Source organism: Pogona vitticeps, chromosome 1, assembly GCF_051106095.1.
Source record: "Pogona vitticeps strain Pit_001003342236 chromosome 1, PviZW2.1, whole genome shotgun sequence".
In the NCBI taxonomy this organism is placed as follows: Eukaryota; Metazoa; Chordata; class Lepidosauria; order Squamata; family Agamidae; genus Pogona; species Pogona vitticeps.
Window position 1 is genome coordinate 213,200,875 of NC_135783.1, and position 24,511 is coordinate 213,225,385.

The 24,511-nt window shown below is 40.7% G+C and overlaps 1 long non-coding RNA gene across 1 annotated transcript in view; it reads left to right on the forward strand.

Moving 5' to 3' along the window:
• LOC144583175 (uncharacterized) overlaps positions 1–22,032 on the forward strand; it is a 68,243-nt gene extending 46,211 nt beyond the window's left edge. The window contains exon 2 of the long non-coding RNA XR_013536823.1: positions 11,520–22,032. This is a non-coding gene — a long non-coding RNA (uncharacterized LOC144583175). The remainder of the gene's footprint in view (positions 1–11,519) is intronic.
• The last annotated feature ends 2,479 nt before the right edge of the window (positions 22,033–24,511 follow it).

The following is a 24,511-nucleotide window of genomic DNA, read 5'->3' on the forward strand; positions in this document are numbered from 1 at the left end:
ACAGAAGCAGACACATTTTTTAATTTTTTTTTTTTTTTTTGTTCCTTTGGCCTAATGGCTTGGCAAAGGATCTTTGTTGATGATGGTGACATGCTTGACACAAAACTCAACATTCACAACAAGATACCTCCGCTCCAATGTACAATCCTTCTGGGAAGTGAACAGAGGTTTAGAAATGAAGTGCTACCAAATGTGCCTGAGTCCTTCATGCTGGAGCCTTTGTAACATCTGTATCTCCCATTTTGCAAAATATTCTGTTTCCTGCCCACCCAGCAGCTTGGCAACCAGGATGTACAAGGCTGTGCAGCAGCTCCTGGAACAGACACAGTCATTCACTTGTGAAGGGAGCTGTTGAATTAACAGATGAGACGATGAGTGGCACAGAAATCCATGCTTTACTACTTGGAGTGGAAGGGTGGGAGCAGGCTGAGAGAGATGTTTTTATTTGTCTTGCTGCTTCTGCTGAAGGAAACAATTAACATTTGCTTTTTATGATGTTGGCTAACCGAATAAAACAGCATGTGAAGAACAAAAGTTTAAAGGATATTCTAGAGTTAGGATTGTGCCTAGAAACTGTATGGAATCACACCTTATACTCTTTGTATGTTACGAAGAGAGACATTTTTAAAGAACAGTGGCATGTCCAGTGCAATTACCCCCCAAATTATACCACCGTTAGGTCACTGAGGTTAAAGATGTTTTTGCTTTACGTTGGTAACCACTTAGTGGCTTCCACTGCCTCTACTTATGACAAAATATACCCAGTTTACCTTGGTAGTTGCCTTTCCAACTGTTAGGCTCTCCTATGTGTCATTCATTCCTAATGCAGCCATAAGATCATGCATTCACATTTAGCAGGTGGGAATGGGGAGGTTATGCTAAGGGCCTCTCCAGACAGAGGCATCTGAATATGTTTGGTTCACACTTAAAAGGTCCTTAACTTCAGTGTCATCTATTTGATCTCCCCTGAGTGATCCTACCATTTACACTGGGGATGTTTATCCTCTTGTGAGAAGAGTCCGCACAAGTCTTTGGATTGCCAGTTTACCTGGTTTACCCACTTGTAATGTGTACCCAGTTTACTTATGAGTAAGGAAGCTGCTGTGGTGAGGCAAGCTTGTAATGACGGCACTGTTACAGGGAATAATCCTTGGGGAGATGGAAGGTAGGTAACGCACACATTCCTTTTCCAGCTTTTCTTCTCAGTTGGGACTCTGATGGAGCTGCAGTGCATCCACCTACCACAGCGTTAGAATTGCAGTTTGTCAGTTAAGGAAATAGTAAAAGATGAGGAAAACAAAAGAGAGGTTTTCTTCAGCCTCCCTTTTAATGTCACAGCCTACGTATTACGTCAGAGGGTTGTCACCTCTGATAACGCCACCCACAGCACCAGTTTGGTGCAAGCTAGCCATTCACACAGGCTGTATAATGAGATAATGAAGATTGTGCTAAACTTTATCAGAATGAATACATGCCCTAGGGTTGTGCCAGAAAGGTGTGTGGCTGCTCTTAAAGGGGCAGGATGGATCAATTTAAGTAGAAACGAGTGGACACCATCATTCGGTTCAAATCGAACCATACCAACAGTGATCCACATACTTTATTGATCTATATGCCAGTCCAGACAGGGCCTAAGAAATATATTACCAGATTCTTTGGAGCTTCTCTCATTTTCTTACCCATCTCTCACTATTTCTGGATGCGTTAGAAGAACCTGGTACACATAATGAAAAAATAAATGCAATCTTACCAAGACTCAGATATGTGCCATTTATTCGAGAAACAATCAGGCATCTCAGAGCCTGTTACCTGCAAGGGTGCCCAATTAGATCATTTTTTGCCCTCAAATACCTAGTGTTTCTTTGGATTGTATGCTAATCTGTGGGAAACACTGTCATTATACAGGGCAAAAGTTCTCTGTGAGGAACAATAGTTTTCAAAAGTTATCATCAACTACTTGGTGTGCACAACCACAAACAGTGAGAACTACAGCGTTGGCTCTATGCTACTCTGCAGCAAATACACTATGCCAGTGTGGTATGCAAGTTCTCATCATTTGCATTAGCTGTGGACTGTAGCAATTTCCAAAATATATCAAGAGTACAACCTACAAAGCATAAATGAAACAATACATTTTGCCCACCCAGCCTGGAAATAATGAGCCAAGACACAGGTGTTGGGTTTAAAACTTGGGCCACAACTTTACTAACTATTTAAAGTTATATCCCCCCAAATGCAAGGGGGCCTACAGTAGTGCGATATTCTTCAATGTCCGGATAATCCTAGCTCTCCGGACATTTTCTATAGCAGGGCGAACTCCTATTTCTGAATCATGCTGTCTGCTGTACAGCACGTTCTCTGTGAAATGGTACCCCCCCAACCAACTCCTCCCACCGAGTCTCATGACCCTGAGCGGGCAGTTGGCAGGGAGATTGTACCATATACGTAAAACCACCTCTCATCTGATATCCGATTGTCACAACCTGACAGAGAGATGGCCAAATTTTTGGCACCACGTGTCAATCTTGAACTCACCCAAACGTTTTCATCACACTACCCAGAGCTGCGACCAAAAGGATTTTAACTAACCATTATTTCCATGGCATTTATGACCACACCCTGTAGTTAAGAATGGGATGGGTGAAAACGCACCCGTAACCAACAGCGAATTAGGATACAGGCCAAAAATTCCCATCCAGCTCCAAAGGCAATCAGCTAATCTCACTCTTAGTTCAAGGGTGGGTGGGAGGGATTGCTAGAAAGGCAGCAAAGATGTCCCTTCACCTTCCTGCAGCCCCCCCATACTTGCAGCCCAAAAATGTGTTCTGGAGGGCTAGAAAAGCTTATGGGTAGATTTCTGGATTTATTGAGACCTACAGCAGGAGTGGGAGTGGACGAAAGTCCTGATTCCACAAGTGCTAGACCTCGAAGCTGAATAACAGAGATTTGGACTGGAAATCATCATCGTCATGGGGGTGTACATGTAGTAGGTGCACAATTTTATTATGATTCAGCAATAAGACATTTGGACCCACATTTGTTTTCTACTCTGCCCATCCTGTGAATGGTTCAAGGGAGCAACTGCTCAACAAGAAGATGAGTACGCAAAAGGTAGCCAGGAAAACAGTTTACTGACTTAGACCAGTGGTTCTTAACCTTTGTTACTCGGATGCTTTTGAACTGCAACTCCCAGAAACCACAGTCAGCACAGCTAGTGGTGAAGGCTTCTGGGAGTTGCAGTCCAAAACTCCTGAGTAACCCAAGGTTAAGAACCAGTGAATTAGACAATTGCCCTTATGCATTTGCCTAAGTCAACAGGATTCTGACCTGGATTTTCCTTTCTAATGGTAACTGAGACTGTGAGCTATATTTCCTGTTGTTAATTTTACCTTTCTCACAACCCCAAAGGAGGAACCCCCCCCCCGCAAAAAATATGAAAAAACCCCGAGTCAATGGCCAAAATCCTGTTGCCTACATTAGTAAATTGCACCCGACTAGGTCCATTGAATCAATGAAAATTTGGTACATCAAATTAGTTCCACTGATTCAAATGGGCTTACTCAAACTTTGACTTACCTGCCCTACAGGAGGAAATCCCTCAGATAAAGGTGGTCAGGTTACTTTTGGACTGTGACTCATATATTACATACAGAACAGTGCTGTTTGAAAAGGCGCCCAGAAACATCCGCACCAATTTCCTGAGAGCCATCGCAATCAATTGTGTGGGGGACTCCCAGATATGAAGGGTCTCTTATTATTTTATACGTATGTGATTTTATCATGATTTTACTTGATCATATTTGTATTTTAAACAATTGTGGAGGCTTTTAGCCAATACAATAAACTTGACCTTGGAAACTGACTTATTTTATCATAGTAATTCATATTTAGAGAAAGCCCATTTGAACCAATAGAACTTATGGAGGAGCTGACTCACAAAATGCCCATTGATGCAATAGGCCTACTACCGTGCGGTTTACTACACTAATCAACAGGATTTTGGCCAAAAGAACATTAAGGAAAAGGTAAATTGGGTGAAAAAATGATGATAAAATGTGGTGACATAATATTATAATAATTAGATACAAAACCACTGTAAATGATTAAGCTTTACAATAATAAGCTAAAGAACAGCACCTAGGGCTTGGAAAGTTGATTTAAAAAGTAGTTACTTAAAAACTATTTTAATATCAGAATCTGATGCTCTGTGGTAGAAAACACACACTCTTCCTATTTGACGTGTTCTCACCATAATACCCAAAGCAAAGTGCAGGACAGCAAGAAAGGTGCAGCACAAGGTACTCCACCTGAACCATGGGATAACCTTCCTTGACATCCAACATTAAGTGGTATAGTCACATAACAAAAAGACTAGAAGTTATCATTAATCAAATTACTTCTGCAATGCAATCAAGTTAGGTCTTCGTTATTGCAAAAAGAACTTAAGTTACAAGCAACTAGATGTTTGTAACTTGTTCCTAACAAGGGGCTTATGCAGAAGTTTGTGTGTGGACATTAGGCCCAGGGATTAAAAAGCAAAACACGACAAAACAGTGATGCTTACTGCTTTTATAAGGAGTTGGAAATATTCTCCATGCTGTTCGTATCAAAGAGCAGCAAAACATTTGAGGTCTCCTTCCCCTGAAGGTGGGGAGTTCTCGTTCCATGTCAGCCAGAGAGATACATAACTTGCCACTGTTTTGTTGCTATGCATTATTCAACACAAGGGCCATAGAGGCACCCTTTACGCTAGTGTGTGTGTGTGTGCGTGCGTTTTTTTAAAAAAAAAATCATTGGCAATGAGTTAAAGAGAGAAGCTTTATGGAAGTAATTGAGGGTGAAAGGATATGAAGTTTGCTTGAAGCCAACGATTCTGGCAACTAAGCTGTAGTCTTGAGAACATGACAGATTCCTGGAAGCAGGAATTTCAAGTTAAATAAATTCCCCTTTAATGGAAGACATTTACTTTAACAGTTTCTCTACAAGCTAATCATTTAGAGGGCACTAGTTATTACTCCATTGATTGAAATCTTGAAACCATATTTATTGTTGTTATGCAAAAAGGAATGAAAGAAAATTTCATTTTAAAAGCCATCCTTGCAGTTGCTTTTCCAGTATGCCTTCCTCCCTAAATTTGGGGGAAAGGGGTTTACAATCAAGCCTAATATCACCCCATCTTTTCCCCCCTTTCCCTTCCCATCTCACCTTCCCCCCCCCCATCTTGTTCTGATCAGAGAAAAACATCCCTGAGGAAGTTTCAGGCGATCCTTAGGGAAATCACTCATCCCCATTACAATACACTGTTACTGACATTTTAAAAAATGGCTGCAATAAAACAGCCAGCAAACTGGGCCACTAATTAGTTTGCCCATTTGAATTTCTAGACTGAAAATAGAGCCCCTTATAGGGAGGTGGTGTTGGTGTAAGTGATTTTCCCCCACCCTGAAACTCGTCAATGTTCACCTGTTTGTAATCCTGTTCTTTGCCATTGCTTCCCTTCTCAGACCCTTGGTTCAAAAGGAAGGTCATTTCATCTTTCTTCTATGATTCTGACCAATTGAATGCCCGGTTTAATGACATCCTGGCACTAAGACCATCAGATGTGGGCATGTGATGTCATCGCTGCAGAAAGATGAAAACAGTGGTCAGCGTTTTCCCTTTGTTTCCATGGGTTTTGCTTAGCCAAGAGCAGATCCAGTGTGATGGGGTGGATAGAGTTTTTGGATAGAGAATTAAGAGACCTGGGTTCAAATCCCCACTTCGCCACAGAAACTGCTTTAGGGTCATCACAAGTATGAAGGAACCTAACAGCACATCACTCACTCACTCACTCACTCACCCTCTCTCTCTCTCTCTCTCTCTCTCTCTCTCTCTCTCTCTCACTCACACACACACACACACACACACACACACACACACACACACACACACACACACACACACACACACACACACACACACACACACACACACACACACACAAGTCATTAGGTCAGTGATTGATTGTCTTTATTCTGCCCAGCTGAGCATCTTCATCCTCACCTCAAATAGCTGAAATGTTAGCACTGCCCCAATTTTTTCGGATTCTACCCTGCTCTTTACCCTTTCTTGAATAGAAAGCCTACGTGATGTCCTTAAACTGCCACCTGATAGCATTATGAGGTTCTTAAAACAACTTCCCGCAACTTAAAACACAGCCTGGATTTTGTGGCAGCTCTAAACTGGCAAAAGCTACATTTCACAATCCCTGCTATTTATCCTTCTGAAACCACTCCCCTCTCCCCCGCCTCCTCCTCCCCACGCTAAAGTTTGACTGACACTAATTTCCCGAACAAGATACCCTAGAAACTGCAGTTTATCTCATAAAATCATAACAGACAGGGTTTGTGATGTCCCCTCCGCAAGATTCTTTATTCTGTCAGTTTCTAGCATTTGAAATGACGGAAGGAGATGCGTTCCTTTCATATGCCAGGCAGGAGAACAGAACCTGTCACCAACGGTGTAAATGCGCTGCGTATTATCACTCTGACTGATCCAGAGGCCCAGAGACTGTCATCCTTTTAGACTGTACAAGTCAACACAAATAAAACTGAGGAGGCAAATGATAATGTCTGAGATAGATCCAGGCTCATTCTGGCCATTACTTTTTATTCAAACCGTAGAGATGACATGATGTGAAAAATGAGCCCGTGTCTAGTTCAGTGCCCATTAGTCTGTGAGCACATTATCTTCCACTTTTCACATTGCATCTCTCTGTACACACACTGTGGCTGTTAGAGCCGTGCCGTGCCCGTCACTGGAAGAGGGTTTTTAGTACCTCCCTTTCTCTTTCCAATATAGGAAATATTGCCCCAAAAATGATATATAGGAGGGACTGTTAAGTACATTTTGAGAAAGTGAGTTTTATAGCCGTTTCATGCCAAATTTCCTCCTTATCGTTTGGCCAAATTAGATAGCTCCAGATCTGTTCCGTCAGAATCATCATAAATGTGCTCAAATGTGTCCCGTTCCCCCCCCCCCCCGGTTAAGACAGAGCCATTTTAAACGCCTCAAAGCCAGAACTGCACAGCTGACATCAAGCTATCCAGGCCTTTTGAGGCCTTCCTGGAAACTGCGGATTTACTTTCCTGTATCTACATTAAAGTGTAAGCTTTGTTTCATGTACGCTGTGTGTACGCACAGATAGACAACGTTGTGGATTGCGAACCACCCAGAGAGTGGCAACATTAAGGGAGCAGTCTAGAACTGGAAATAAATAAATACATACATACATGTTTTGCTTTCTATTAATAATTAACATTTAAAAGCTGATAATGAGATGGTGCCACTGTCAAATGATGGGGTTTGTGCTCTCTGCAGAAGCATAAAACAAACATTTTTGTTGCCTACTGATGTGGAGAAATCAATTAATTTCTCATAATATTCCTTAAGTGTCATATTCTTTGGGCCTAAGAAAGCAAATTGCAGGAGGAAAATTATTTTTCACAGCAACTCTGCTGAATACAGCAAGTGACAGTCCTCTCGGTAATGTTCAAACAGGCATTGCTGTTAGTTTGCTAGTCTGAAAATTGCCACATATCATGTTGTTTTTGTTCTGCTTCGGCTTTTGTTCTATAGACCTCCCAGTATATGGTCTGTTGCCTTTTAAAAATAACAGAAGGAAAAGGCATGGCTGTGGTACATGAATCAATTTCCAGGGGAGATTTTAGCACCCTTCCTAAGACTGTGAATACAGACATATTGTTGCTATTGTTCTAGTCTAACCTTTAATTACCCCCACCCCACCCCCACAAAAATTTCCCTCAATTACCTTGCAGGCAGAATTATACACATATTTTAAAAGTTCTCTCAGGGATATAACACTAAGCGTTAGGTTGTTATGGTTCACTGGTTTAAATTACAGTGTATTTAATTAAAACAACATAAAAAGCTGTCATCATTCCATCTAATCTGAAAGACTTTGATTAGTTGAGGTTTCTTAAAATAATGTTACAGCTACACTTAGTTTTGCTGATAGGTTGTCTTTCTGCAGGACCAGATAATATATTTCTCCTCATATATTTTCAACTGTAAACAACTGTAAATTCAGACCCAGAGTTTTATGGTGGAGAAGAACTAGCTTGCATTATTACCAGGAAGCAGATGTTTAAAGTGTATTTTCCTCATTATTTGTATGTTAATATATGTGATTTTTTTTCTATTTGGGAAAGGTTTGGATGCTTTTCTCACAATAAAAGAGGAAAAGATTGTTAAAATAAAGTCTTGGCCTGTGCAAAAATAAAAGTAAGGAATGGTTGGATGATGATGATGATGATGATGATGATGATGATGATGATGATGATGATGATGATGATGATGATGATGATATGCCCTCAAGTCAATTCTGACTTTCCCAGGTTTCCTAGATATGCATTACCTTCTTCTGGAGAAATCTTGGGATTGTGCAGCTTGCCGAAGGCTATGCAGGCAGGCTCTTTTCCTGAGATGTACAGTGGGGAATTCAGCTCTCAGACTCTGGCTCTACCTAACTCACTGGGCTATTCAGCCAGGCTTCCCATTTTTTATTGATTGATTGATTGATTGTCATTGTTGTTATATGCTGCCAAGTTGGAACCAGCTTATAGTGACCCTAACATGGTTTTCAAGATAAGTGAAATATTTAAGGAATGGTTTCACCAGTTCCACACTCCCACCCAGCTACCATGGCTGAGTGGGGATTCAAACCCTGTTCTCCAGAATCCTAGTCCATCCCTCTATCCACTGCACCATATTGGGAACCATTATATACTTCAATCCATATTAATTAGTACAGTACACAGTCTTTAATGCAGGGCTGAGGAGCATGTTGTGAGCCCAGGTTGGATTCCCTTGTCCCCATACATAATGAGATCATGGCCTGAATGATGCTGGAGGTGCCCTGAGGGCATCCCTTGATGCTCTGAAACTACTCCCAGAGTCCATTTCTGATATCATTAAGCTCCTACCCCCCCCGCCCCCAGTAGTCATTTTTGTTCCTCTGTGCCGAGTTCAGCATGGAGCTTGCTTTCTCTCTCTGCTAATCTCAGCTAATGTCTGCAAGACCAGCTTCCTGGATCACTAGAAACATTGGCTTCCAGAGTCACACATCCAATTTGGGATGGTGAATGGTGCTAAAAGCAGAACCCTTGATGCCTTCTCTAGTCAGTGATTAGAAATAACAGAGCAAATCCTGGAAGTATTGGAGAACAGGTGGGGTCCATTCAGAGGCAGCCTTTGGGAGAGCAAAGACCAAAGAACTCTGGGCTGGATGGGGAACTCTATAGGCCAGATTCTGTCCATCAGCTGGAGTTCCTTACCCTACTATAATGTAATAAGACCCATGCAAATGTCATTTTTCAGCCAGACACACATGTCTTCAAGTAGAAGTTGAGGACTGCTTTAGGTTACATCTCATTCGCCTCGTCTCCTTTGTTGGTGGGTGTTGGTGGCTGTTCTGTCTCTGGTGGTGGGACAAATAACTGTGAAGTTTGCATTTCATTGCACAAATGAATGTACTGCCATATAGAAGAATGTAGAAGTGAACATCATGAAAAAAAATCTGTGTAAAGTAAACATATATAAAACAATAACTTGATCAATAACAAAATAAAAGGCTGGATTCCCCCTCAGGAAGAGCATGTGTGGAAATTATGTTTTATGTAATCAATTGAACTACAAAACTGCAGGTCATTGTCTATTATTCACAGGAAATGAATTCTCCAGGGTGTGTGTTAAGAACTTCAACATTCAAATCTATTTTTCATGATCAGATGGCAAACCCTAAGCATGTTGCTCCACTGAAGAGGCATCTCTAGAAGATCTGAAGGTATAGATATAAGGACAAGGTGACCTGGCCCAAGTCCTAAGGTTCAATGGCCCTAATGTGGTATAAGGGATAGAGTGAGAAACTAAGATTCAAGAGACCTAAATTTGAATATATTTTCAACCATGGAAAATCACTAGCGGGGGTAGTAATGGTAAAAATATTCCTTAAATATCTAACTTACCTTGAGAAGTGAGATAATTTAATTTAATAATTTAAGGAATATTAGGATCACTGTAAGTCAGATACAACTTGATAGCACATACAAATATGGACTAGAACAACACTGAGCTGAAGAAGTCAGTATCAACTAATCTAGACAAAGATTGGAAAGTGTGATTAATTAATATTAATTCGAAATATGCATTTATTGTGTTGTTAATAACATTATTAATATTATTCAATGTTGTTATTATTGTGTGTTGTCCATGCTACATCTTGCCACACTAGTAGAACCACTCAATTCCTTCTGAGTTTGTCATTTCCAGAGTAGAACATTTTATAATTGTTTGACCAAATATATCCCATTCCAGCCCAATTTAATTCATTGCTCCCAAGCAATGTTTATGCATTCATTTCTTGCTTGTTTCCAGTTTAACCTTGTTGATACTTCTCATATTTCATGTTCCAATTTTATATTTTGTGCAGCACCAGACTTTCCTTTCACTTCTGCACATGTCAGCCACTAGACATCCTTTCTGCTTTAATCCCATTGTGCCCTTAGTGACAGATCTATTCATATGTTCCCTTTGTTCTTCCCCAGTAGCTGATTGAGTGCTTTCCAGCACCTTCTCTTGTTTTGCTTTGGATTGTTCCACTATAGGGTTTTCACAGTAAGGAAAGTTTAGCAGGGGTTTACCATTAGCTACCATGAATAGGGTGGATGCATCTTAGTCTGGTGTTTTGGCTGTGACCATTCCACCTTGGATGACCCTAAAAGTCCAGCCTCATAATGGAGTCTGTCTTCTTGAGGGCATTGCCCTCAGCTTCCCTGACACACTGAAACCCCTTCACATCACTAAGGTTTGCATCCCAAAAAAAAAAAGGTGCATTAGAGTAGACCCATTAAATCAATGGGGGCTTAGTGAATCAATTCCTCCATAAGTTCCATTAATTCAAATAGGCCTACTTTAATTGTCACTTACTATTCTAAAGGAAATCATTATTAGAGTAGACCCATTTGAATCAATGGAGCTTATAGAGGAGCTGACTCACCAAATGCCATTGATTCAATGGACCTACTCTGGTGAGATTTACTAAGCAACAGTATTTTGGCCACTGCATTTAATAGGACTTACTCTTAGATGGGAATCGGGGTGCAGCTTTATTTTGTTGGATATATGTTTCTCCTGGAGACACATATATTGAAAGGGTTTTTTTTTCCCTTCGGCCACAATCATTCTGATTTTTATTGTTATAGGTACTCAAATTACAGATGTGTTCTTCCTTTTGAAAAATATTATACTTCTGCTCTGATCCTTATTATGAAACCCACTGAATACAGAGTGAGAGAGCTTTTCCACTTCTCTATTTCTGCACTCCACTCTGAAGTATACAGTAACATCTACCACAGACGCTCTAGTGAATCTTAATTAGGCATATGCAGATAGTTCAAAATCTATTCAAGATGGATTATCTGAAGGAATGCTAGTAAATTATCTTTTTATTATCCTTTTAGTGTCTGCTGGGGAGATTCACTAGGATACTATCGTCTGATCATTCCACTACTGTGCGTAAGAGCAAAAGAAAAAGAAAAAGAAAAAAAGAAGCAACAAAATGGTAAGGAAATGGAAGGAGGGGAGATACTACCAAGTACAACTATGTTGTTACAGCGTGCAGCTGTCGTGTTATAATGGCCAAGATCAATAGGCTCCTGTTCACATCTTATCAATGTGTGCTCAGCATCCTCAGATGGTGTCTTGATTGGCCTAGCCCGATTTACTGGGACACTCCATTTAGGCTGTACTCTCTCTATAGAGTGAAGATTAGTGCCCTAACTATTTACATAAAGTGCTAGACATAGGAATAGAAAGGGGGAAAGGGAGAAATGCAATGGTGTATGTGTGGGGTCTTCTGTTCATTGTTGCCTGTATCTCGCCCAGAAAAATGATAAGGTAATGGACAGGAATTAATTGGATTTAGAGAGCAAGATGATACAACAAGGCATGCAGGTTACCTATCTCTCTCTCTCTTTCTCTCAGTGTATTGGGTGTATGGTAGCTGCTTAGATCACAGAGCCTGGAAAGTGACTTTTAAGAAGAATGAATATAGTGCTGTGTTGAAGCCATCCATAACAGAACACTGGTAGGACGATACTTTGAGACCAGCATCATCCTCCAGCTGTGCAAATATGGAATGGTTTCAGCATGTCCTTATGTGCATTCATCACCAATGTCATCTTCCAAGCTTTGGGTCAGAGGCTATGATACTCTTCTGGCTTATGCCTGATTTCTGCTGAATTGCATGCCATACAGGTGCTGATGGGGGCTTTTTTAGGGGCTGCACATGGGTGCTTTTTTTTTTTTTTTGCTTTGTTGTGTGGCTCGTGTAGCTTGCACTTTGAAAAGATCCCAAAGCACTATATTCCATCTTTCTCAGTTTGCTCAGTCCCATGAACTTGGCACTGGAGTTAGCGCAACTGTTAGAACTTCGCTATATAACATCCAGCACAAGAGAGGCAGTGAGCGCTCCATGGCTGCCTATCCAGATTGTTAATTCCCTGCACAGATGGTGCTGCATAAGACAGTGTGGGAGAAGAGTGTCTTCTTAAAGCCAATTAAATAGGATCCTTGTCCAAGAAGGCTTTTCGGAATGCCTATGCATTGCAAATTCATGGTGTGTTGCATTGCATATTTAGGTGGTACTCCTTTTCCATTCTACCTTTACCAATGGGTGGAAAATAAACAAGCACAGCTTCATGTTTTGGGGAAGTTTCCAAGTTCTGTATATCCGATGCCTTCCAGTAAAGGTGTTGTGAATGATGAATACTTGTAGAAATTACAAGAACTTGCACACCAGAGACAAGCAAAGGGAAAAGCAAACAAAAGCGAGTGTGCTTCTTGCAGAACCCAACAGAAACAAATACAGCAGAAGAACAATAGAATACAGATTTTTTTCCCTAGCAAGAGTAGATACCAGTGCAGATCTGGCCTGTGTTTGTACAGGCAGGCTCACAAATGCATGGGAAAATTTCATAGCAAGTTACCAGTTTTGCAGTGTGCTTAGTTTAATCACAACACTGCGATCAGAAATCTGCTTATGCAGTGGGACTTCCCTTTCCTTTTCTGCGTACTGTGACCCCCTTTAGCTCACCCAAATCTGCTACAGAGGGTCTCTAAATCTACAGACCAGATATAGGGAGGTATGGTGGGACACAAGAGGGGAGAGGAAATCCATTTGGTGCCTGTCCACTATGTGCCAGAGAGAGCTGGCTACAACCTAACAGTCACCAGTTTTGCCAAGTGTCTAGTTCAAATCTGGTCTAGAAGGGAAGTGGAGATTGCATGCAAATACTGAAGATCAAATCTGTTCTCCCAGGTTGAAAAAGACCCATAGAGATGAAATGCATTGCTAATTGGTTACATACGAGGGATGAGGACTCGAGTCGCAGGGCTTGCTGTCAAGTCAGACTTCAATTGCACCAGTGACTCAACTCAGACTCAACTTGGTGTTAGGCTTGGCTTATGACTTGGAATCTACCCACTCACTCCCTTTTTCTGGGGTATAGAGCTTGTTTTTAATAGGGACTCAGACTTGGGGCTTAGGGCTTGGTACCAAAGACTTGCCAACATCCCTGTTGCACATACATTTGAAGAAGAAAAAATTAGATTAATTCAGTTTTCACATTCTGTATACGTGTGAACTGCCGTAATGGCAGCATTGAGCAAAAAAAAAATACAAACCTGAACAACCATCATTTGCCACTGGCTTTTGGATGAGAAATGCTGCATCCCAAATAGTCACATGACTGTGACTTGCAGAGTAGATCTAGAAAAGTCAACAGTTTAGCAGTTCAGGATTCCCTGGCAGTCTCGCAAAGGTCATTACTATGAACTTGGGTAGCATCAGATATTCGCATGCATGCAGCCACCTTTCATTTATAGATGCAAAAGAAAGAGAGGACCAAAGACAGAGAGCCTTTTGGAAAAGGCAAGGCTTATAACAAACAACGAAAAAAGGTAACTTGGGAATTGGGCAAACATTGAATATAAGAAGCAGGAATGAAACAAATATTGGATTAAGGCAAAGCACTTGCCTGAGATTCCAACGTCAATTCTGACTGTGATAGTGAAAATGTAGAATGTGTTGACAGTTGAAAGATAACGGCAAAAGATACAAATCAGGTTTCCTAAACACTGGCATGTTTGATTGATGCCAGGCAAGCCAGGAGGAACACAAACAATCAAACAAACATGGTTTGCATAGCCATGATGCTGGCTTAGAGAGAAGCTTTTTAATAAAATGTATTTGTGACTTCACAGCTATGGCACATAGGGCTTTTAAACCAAATATTCTGAGAAGTCACTCATTTGTCCAAAACAGTATTTGTGTAGCATATCCACATTTATCTGTTTTTTCTGGTTAAGAAACAGTGCCCTAGAGATGTCAACAATAGTGGTGTTTAAGTATCTGGCTGTGGAGTCTGATGTTGGGAGTGTGATTCTCCACTGTGGCTCCTTGGCAGGGGCTAGACTTGATGATCCATAGGGTCCCTTCCACCTCTGAAGTTCTAAGATGATGATGATGATTATACAGTGATTACCAGAAAAATCAAAGCTCTTGGCTTAACTAGCATTTTTCATCCTTCTTTCGGTTTCTGTTGCGCAATGCTAAAGTTAATGAAATAATAGGCCGTCTTTAATAAATGAAATAATAAGCCACCTCAGCCATTAGTATATAGCTGATGTTGATTATTGAAAGTATTAGTGCTTTCTCAGATTCTGATTAGTTATCCCATTGTCACCTTGTAAGATTTCCTCTGTACGCATAGTGCTATGCATATTTACTTGGAAATTAAGTCCCGTGATGACTTCTCCTATATTATACCTGATGGCTGAAAAAGATGTAAACATTTTAAATGCGACTGCTGTCTTCATGTTGATTTTCAGACATAGGAAAATGAAATATCCAGCCCCTTCTTTTTAAATATATAAATTGCTTTCTTAGCCATTCATTTGAATAAGTTCACAGAGCCTGGTTTGCAATATTGTACTCTTCTTATTCAGCCTGCTGGGTATGTCAGTGGCTTGGTCTGTCTGTTCCTGCCCACCAGCTACCCCCATCTGGAGTAATCCTTGCTGCTGATTAGGCAGCAAGGAAGGGAGGATTTAGCAGCCTTCTCCTGAGAAAGCCCCATCCAATTCTCCTCAACTGAATGGATGGATGGGATTACATTATATGCGTTTTATGGATGGATGAGATTACATTTTGGAGAAATGGGTGAACCCTTTGGATGCCATCAGGCTTGCAAGGGAGTCCCAGGTGGAAAGAGAAATTATTTGACTGGGTCTGTTGTTGATGTACAAAGACTAAACATGGCTTTATACGCTTTCTATGTTGAAAGGTTCACTTGATTAATTATGCTGAAAACAAACATTTTGTGATAGTAGTCCTTTACAGCACTGCCTATCTTTATGCTTTCTGTCTGCTGGCCATTGTTGGCTTCTTACAGTACTTGAAGCATTTGCATACATCACACAGTATACATTAACAGAGCAATTTAATCTCTGATTCTCTATACACAGAGGATTCTCTTCTCATCCTTTGTATCTACCAGTTCCTCTGCAGGGTTTGATGAATGTGCACACTGTGTGCAAGGTTTCTTTGAGGTGGAAGGCATTAATTCAAGAACGAGTTACATACAGTCTGTATTAAGTCCAGTTCCTCATCTTCCAGTTTCAGGAGATGTCTCTATTAGCTTTCAGCACCAGATAGAGAATACGTAGAAGTGGTTTACCATTCCCTTCTTCTGGGGGTGCCCTGAGACTGGGCAGCTTGCCCAAGGTCATACAGGCTGGCTTTTCTCACAGGAGGCACAATATGGGGATGTATTTTCAAATAAACTCTTGTGCTTCTGAAAATAATCAGTTGGTCAAAACCAAGATTAGATTAGGTTTTAGATTAGGTTACTCAAGAGTCTATGGTAACGTGCTCTGGATAGAGGACTCGGGACAACGTCTAGTGTGGCTGAGAAGGCCAATTCGAGAGGGCCAATCCCTTCTACACTGAAGACAAATACTGTCTGTCCCCTGTCCAGCTCCCTAATTTTGCTGCTTTTGGGACTGCCTCTTTGCCTCGGCCTGGGTCTCTTCAAAGTGGGAGAGGCAATGCTGCAACGCCTGCCTCCAGGCTGAATGCTCAGATGTCAAGGTTTCCCATCTGTTGAGGTCCATTCCTAAAGCCTTCAGATCCTGCTTGCAGATTTATTTTATTTATTTACTTCATTTATACCCCGCCTATCTAGTCAATTGTGACCACTCTAGGCGGCTTACAACACACACTATAAAACAATTAAATATATAACATATCACATAACATAATTTGCATAAATAAAAAAAATCCTTGTATCACAGCTGTAGTCTCCCTCTGGGGTGATTTCCCTGCACTAATTCTCCATACAGGAGATCCTTTGGAATCAGACTATCAGCCATTCTCACAACAAAACCGAGAATATTCTTACAGAATATTGGACATGGGAAAAGTTAACTTTTTGGGTTGCAGTTCCCAGAATCCCCACTGTTGGCTGGGGAATATTAGGAAAGCTAACCTGAGAGTTACTTTCCCAGGACCCTTTTCTAATGTGAAATTCTAAGGCTGAATCAAATGTCTTTGAGTGCCAGAAAACATCTTTAGTAGCTGCTTCAAATTACAAAAAAAAAAAATGCAGCAATAATATTGAAAGAAGCCTACATGAAATAGTGAACCTGAATGAGAAATTGATGCCTTATTTATTAGACAGCAATCACCTCCGTAATATGCTCAAAGACAAACGATGAGCCATTCTTTCAGGATCTCGAGGCAAAGGGAGGAGGTTGCAGTTGACATAGTGATTATTGATAGCCATGATAAAGTTCTAAACATCAAACAATGGAAAAAACCAAAAGCAATACTAAAAAAAAAAGAGGTGGAGGCAAAGTGGAAAATTATGGGAAACGTTAGGGATGTTTCATCTCAGTACCTCCGCCTCATTATACTATCAAGAAAAAATGTAAAATACATAGACTAGATAAATGTCTGGTAAGAGTTTCACTGCTTTTCTCTGGCTGCGTGGAGATGTACTCAAATAATGAAAAATGCTACAGCACTTTTCTCATATGGAACAGATGCTGCTTGGCCACATTGACAAACCATTGGGCCGCTCAGTAGGCTAAAGCCAAGCAGGGAAGTTCCATGCAGAACAATTATGATTTTCCAGGCATTTATTATTTTTGTCCACCATGCCACTTAAACCTAATCTTCAACTTTTGATATATGTTTTGGGGTTCTTCTACTCCCTGCTAGCACAAGAACCTTTTGCCTTAACAAAAAAACAACAGAAAATTCATCAAGTGACAGGCAGCTTTGGGCTACTTTGGGTGAGGAACAATTGATTCGATGAGACCCAAAGGCTGAAATCCTGTGGCTTAGCACAGTAAATTACAACTAGAACCGGCCTTTCTTTTTCCTTTTTTCCTTCCTTTATTTCAGCTGTCAGGAGAAAGCGTTGCTCTCACCAGTGAGCAGAGCAGATACCCAAGGCAGCCACAGGGAAGAGAAAGGTGAGGGGCTTTAAAGGCCACGAAGTATAGACCTCCCTGATTCATTGCTCTTCCCTCTTTCCATCTGGAATTTCACCTCATTCTTTCCCTTTCTCAGTATTCTTTTCTGCTGTAGGCTTATTCAAAGACTAAAAATAGTTTATTTCTGTGGGGGTGGGGAAGGTGAAAGAAACTTCTTCATCCTATCTCAGCACTTTCTGTCCTTTCTCTCTACCCCCTTGTTCTGATTTTCCACCCTTGGTGTAGAAGTGCTACAACCCCTTGCTGCAGCTCTCTACTGCAGTACAGGATATTGGATGACTGAAGAAACAAGGCTTTTAAACAGTATCAGTGCTGATGATTTTATCAATGACTTTGTAGCAGAAAAGGGAAGGGAGGTTTATAGCTAAGGCAGAGGGCATACTTTCCTTCTCCCTTGGTGCCAACTCAGCCTCTTCTTCATTCATCTTTCCCTTCCTCTAATTGTGGTTGCCTTGTGTCTTTTCGTTATTGTTGTTTCAATATTTTTCAACTGAAAAATGCTGGGTTTAACATGAGTGATTGGGAGGGGGCTGCTATGCCCATTGGATACCGCTGGCCTCTTTCCTTCATGCAGTAATCACCATGGAAATGCACACTTCGCCCTGATACGGTCCATATGTGCACATTTCTCTTAAGATAATCTATATGCCTAGTATGTGATTACGTTAAAATGATAGTCTGTATCCCTCCATATGTCTGAAGTAGGCCTGCTTTCTCCACAAGCAACCCTATTGATTTCTGACTGCTTTAGAGAAGACCCTATTAGCTCTGGAGAAGTAGAAAATGTCTCTAAAGATGACTTTGGGGTCATTCAACTCCAGGTTCAAGCTTTGTCTGAAATGAACGTGCATACCTAGCTTTGCCTGTTCCAGAGGTAGCAGAACATCACCAGGTTCTTCTGGAATCTGAAGTGTTCAGTAAAAATTCAGACTTTTATGTTATAGGAAAAGCTGGAACATTTATAAATCCAACCTTTCACTAAGGTTGAAGCTCATTCAGAGGAATGGTAAATTCAGAACATATTGGCCATATGTTGAAATGAGGAAAGTGGGAGATAAAGGATACTGGGTGGAAGAATTATAGATAATTAGGAATTGATCTTTCACACATGTTCAAAAGACGTGACATAGCTATTTTAAGAATACAATAATGATCAGAAATAAACTTTTAATGGTGTTAGTCTAAATGCCAAATTTCTCAGAGCTGGGAATTTTAGCACTGCCTGCCATGAGAACATTTTCTGCTGAGATGGAGCATAATTGCTAAAAATACATGGCTCTTACAAAAATGGAAATGAACACAAGGTTTACTTGTGCAACAGACTGAACAAGCTAATCTGGTCTGGAAGAAGCTGTACTTTAAACTATAGAAGCAAAGCTCTGCATAAATTCCTCGAAATATACAGTATATGTTGTTTACCGAAATTTGCACTCTGAAAAGATTTTGGACTCTGAAAAGATTTTCCTTCCTGTAGCTGTAGAAATCTTTCCAATCTTTTCCCCAATGGTTTAGAATGTAAGAAAATTTACACTGGATTGGACTGAAGCCTGTGAATGTGGCCACCCAGTGGCCAACCATGGTCCTATAGGAAGCTCACTGGCAGGACATAAGTGCGATAATAACCCCTTGCTCGTGTTCCTCTCAGCTGATTATACAGAGGGTATGCTGTCTCCAACACCAGTGGAAGGAACATCTAGTCATAAATGGTGTGGAAGTGCTGATGCTTACGTACAAAGCCCTAAATGGTTTAGGGCCTCGATACTTGGCGGAACGCCTATTCCCACAAAGATCTACCCATGTCACTCGTGCGAGCCAGAAGGTGAGGCTGAGGAGCCTAATGCCGAGGGAGGACCGGAAGATAAAGACAAGAAATCAGGCCTTCTCGGCGGTGGCTCCTCGCCTTTGGAACAACCTACCTCCTGAGATTCGCGTGGCACCCTCGCTGGGTATCTTTTAAAATCAACTAAAAACATGGATGTTTCGGCAGGCCTTCCCTCCAGACAATTCCTGGTGCCCTCTCCTCTCCCTCTCCTATTGTTTCCTCCCTCTCCTAAGGTTTCTTCTATTTAAAATTTTTTATACTATTTTATGCTGTTAGCCGCCTAGAGTGGTCTTAACCGACCAGATAGGCAGGATATAAAATAAATAAATAAATAAATAAATAAAATAAAATAAGTAGCCCATGATTTCCTCACTCTTACATTCTTTGTGTGAACCACCCTAAGTGTCTAGATGAGTATAGATATAATGTGAATGCACATTCCATTTAATGTGCGCTCATATGATCATATGACTAATAGATAAGCACACAAACTTTGTTTCTTGCTTGTCAGATAGGCTATTTCAGCCATTTTGAAACAGAACATCTATCTAGAAGTGAGCTTTTCAGAGTTTATTGTTGTTGTTTAGTCTTTAAGTCATGTCCAACTCTTCGTGACCCCGTGGACCAGAGCACGCCAGGCCCTCCTGTCTTCCACTGCCTTCCGGAGGTTAAACTTCACAGTTTATAGTTTATGGTAAATTATTATCTTTGCTCTTTCCCCCTTCCACAAGGAAATGAAACTCATTTTAGAAATTGGCAAAACTATCAATCTGATCTTGTGGCTGTTGGAGTTGACTTTAAAAAAAAAAGGACCAAGATCCATTGGGGAAGTTCAGGAGAGAGAGGTATTTGAGATTTGCATAACTTTGATAAAATGAATTTTAAGAACTTCTCCAATGTTGTTCCATGTAGATTTGATGATAAGGTCAATAACAGCAATGTCATTAGACCACTCTTGAAGACCGACTGCCTCTGAAGGGCTTCCCAATAGTGCAATATAAATTAGATTACAATCCATTATTGAGTGTTGTATTAGACATTGCAAAATAGGTTCACTAGATAGAAATGTTTTATCATGTCTATTTTTCAGCAAATATAAGAGCATTTTCCACCACTGCTTTACATTTCAAAACTGCGGTGGCATTCCCTTTGTCATTCAATAAGATTAAATGCAGATTCATTGCTTATATCCTCTAGGTTTTATCTCTGTTATGGCTTCTGTATTATAATTTCATTGTAGCTTTGTGATGCTTCTTAAGCTTCTTCTCCCCTAACCCTAAACAATCTCTACATATTTATTAGTTATGGGTCATCAAAATGGAATGTCTACCATATTTGAACCAGTACCACTGATTTCTAATTGGCAGTTTTAAAATAAACCTGGGATGCACTTGAGCTTGGCTTCACAACAGCAGCCTGAATCACATTGTTAAGAAAGGAAAATGCTGTACTGTATTTGTTTTGGCAGAGATAGTTCCACATCCATATCATCCTCTGCTTTGTCACTGGACTCAAACCTAAGAAAACAGGTACTTCAGGTTATCCATCCCTTAATCGAGGATATGATATGGAAGCCCGGGAAGGACTACATTCAGTAAGGCCCACTTACTCAATAAAGTCTTGTTTGTCTAATCCCAGATCAGTCAGTATAGGATTGCAGACAAAGAGTTTCTGGACCTTTTGACTGTGTCAGTGACAGCTACCAAAGGGAGTGTGGGTCTTCAATGAATTATGTTCCTGACCTTTATTCTATTGGCTTATTCTCCTTTAGTGCCCCACATTCACCCCTGCTCACTGTAGGTGTAAGCACTAGGAAAAGTTAGAGATGTGGGAGCCAACACTTATTCATTTTATAGATGGGGCTTTCATGGCAGTCCCAGCGACCAAGGAAAGCCCTTGCAAATGGTTTATGCCACCCACAAGATTACTGGTGTGAGATCTCTTATGGGTAGAGCTTGGGCTGAGAGAAGAACTAGCTGGGCTTCTATTTCTTGCTTTACTACAAAATTCACTGGGATATTTTGGGGCAATTTCTTTCTTTCTTTTTTCTTTATTTAGTCTACCTCACACCTTACCATGAGTTCTGTGGGGAAAAAGTTTCATGTACAGATATGGTATGGTTTGTTTTAACAAGTTTTAATTTTATTTATTTATGAATGACATCAGATACATTTATATCTTCATCATTCCACCTAGAAGTTCAAACCAACACACAGAGATTTTCTCCTCTCCTCTTTTAGTCTCATAACAAACCTATGAGACACGTTAATCTATAAGACAGTGACCCAAATCCTCCACCTAAATATGCAAATAGTGTAATTTTTGGAGGCACATTGCCCCAAGTTAAGAAATCACCATAGATATTATTAGTTGCACACTTGAGTCATGGAACGCAGTACGCAGCTGATAACGTCTGCAGTGATTTCTTAACATAAGGCAATTTGCCTGCAAAAGTTGCACTGTTTTTGCTATGCCCGCTTCATGAGTCATCAAAAGTTGCCCCCATGAAGGGACAAATAATGAAGTTATTTGTCAATTTGTGGGGAGGTTATTAAAAAAACACCCCGCCCTCTGCTGCCAGTGTCATTCCCCGCTGCCACTCCCACTGCTGTGCCGCCGCCACCCCCCTCCACTCCCATCCCTGCCACCACCCTTTCCTGTAATCACTGCCACTGCTGCCGAGGTCTCCATCTGGCCTCCACAGCCATGGTGTGTAAAAAGGGAAACTGGCTGACCTTTGCAAAGATGGTGGCTGTGGCTTCATTTAGGGTAGGGAAGCTGCAGCTGCCATCTTTGCAAAGGGCAGTTTGGATTCCCTTAAGGAAAGGTAGGGAGAGGAAGTGGGTGGGAGTAGACTGTGGGGGTGGGTGGCTGTGGGGGTGGGTGGCTGCCTATTGGCCCACCGATCAGCTGATCAGCAGCTGTTAGGCAGAATTGTGTTGTTGTTTTTATTATGAAGGATGAATAAAAATGGGAAAATATTCATTGATCCGTATTCATTAGGACCTAAAATTTGATGACTACAGATCAACAAATATTTAACAAATTGGCTATATTTGTCGGAAAAGCCGATCCACTTTTATATTCATCCCTGTCTCTAATGCCAACATAACTAGGTAAGAGGATTTCAGCTGGTAAATGTCACTCCTCAAATCCCCTAGAAACTTTCATCCCTCAGTCTGCATTAGGACATAGGTGTCCAAAATCCCAGTCGAGAACTTGAACCATTGTTTTACCCATTATAGAAAGCAACATAGTGAATATGCAGAGCTGAAAGAAGTGGACAAAGAAGATCTATGTTTCCCTCAAAGAGTCACACACACACACTGTACTGGAGGGAACAAAAATACTCTACATTCACCCTATTTGTTTTCCAATTTTTCTTGATCATTTTAGCCTTTAAGGGTTTTAAAAACATGTTGAGAGCTTTCTTCCAATCATGGATTTATAATAATAATTATTGCAGCCTAATCACAATTTGAGAAATGGATTAATTTGCTTAATTGATTAGAAAACCTGATTGGTGCCTGAAAGAGTATGTACGTAGCTTGCCCACAGGAATAGAAGGATTGCTCGCTTTACAAGAAGAGCACTCAACATGAGGCAGATAATGGTAATCTTTACTTACAACAATAAGACTATGAAAGACCAGTGAGGAAGTCAAGGGGGAGGGAGGGAAACACCACCCGCAGTCGGTGGTTAAATATATATATATATATATGTATTTCTAAAAAATGCCAGGATAGTATTATAGTGGCTTTGTGTATGTCTCCCAGTTTCCATGGCAATACAGTACTTCATAAAGAAAGAGACTAGTATTTGACCCTTACCCGGTGGAGCTGTGCTGGGTTTGCAGATAAATTCTTCCTGAAATTTCCAAATTTGGCATTTGTTAGGATCCTCAGTGTTCGCCTGGAGCTCTAAGTTCTGTAATGCATTTTGAAAGCAAACACACTCACATGGCAGATTTTAGTGCAGAAATATGTGTGAGGAAATCCTCACATCAAATATTGACCAAAGCTTAGAAAAGTCATCTATTCACTACAGCTCCCAAGATCCCTCAGCAAGCATGAGAAGATTTTTGGAGTTATAAGCCAAAAAAAGTGATGTCCCCAATCTTAGGACAAATTATGGAAGAGGACAGTAGTGCTCTGAGCAGCCCCAAATGGTGGTGCCTTCTGCCAGGGCATCCAGGGCTATGTACATGCATGTGTATGTCTGTGTGTGTATGCTCACGTATGCGTGTGCGCACACACAGAGAGAGCACTCTTCTCCCTTCTTTGGCTATGACTCCAGGAACTGTAGCCTGAAAATTAATACTTCTAAATTAATATATTGACTCTGTAACAGACGTCTCACTGCTCTACCTGCAGCAGCACCTCCATTTTGTTTTACGTTCTGTAGCTTCTTGTGCTTATATAAGTCAGTTTTGATGGATTCTTGAGGGATCAGAATGAGCACCCCATGATAGGTTTAAAGATGTTCACACTTGAGTGTGGAGAACTATTAGGTTTGCAGCATAGGGAGTCGCACCAATGAATTATGCTATAGAGATATTTCACATTCCCTGGGACACTATTTCTTAACAGACTGGGGACAGTGCAGTCTGTAAGGCAGAGAACATTGATGTATTCTAGAACTGTTGGATGCAACCATTGAAGAGAGGAAAGAGGGAAAATGACTGTATGCTTACAATACTTTATTCATCAGCAAAGGTGATCAATTGCAGTTGTAGCCTTTGAGGTTTAAAGATAATAGTTTGTGTAACTAACTGAGTTAAAAATATACTATTTAAACAGTTCAGATCGCTGTGTATGCTTTGAAGTGTTTCATATCATTTTCAATGGTTTAAATAGTTTCATGTATTTTAAACTGTTCCCAATTTTGAAAACTTGTGTCAAACACCTGGTCTCAGAAATCCTGAGATAATGTTTACTGAAAGCACTTAGGGCCAGGACAAACATAACTGTTCTGTGTTTTTGTAGTATAGAAATACTTACAAAATTGTATTCTAATTCCTTGGAGAGACATGACAAAATGTCTCCCTTTCTGGAGGACTATCACTCTGTT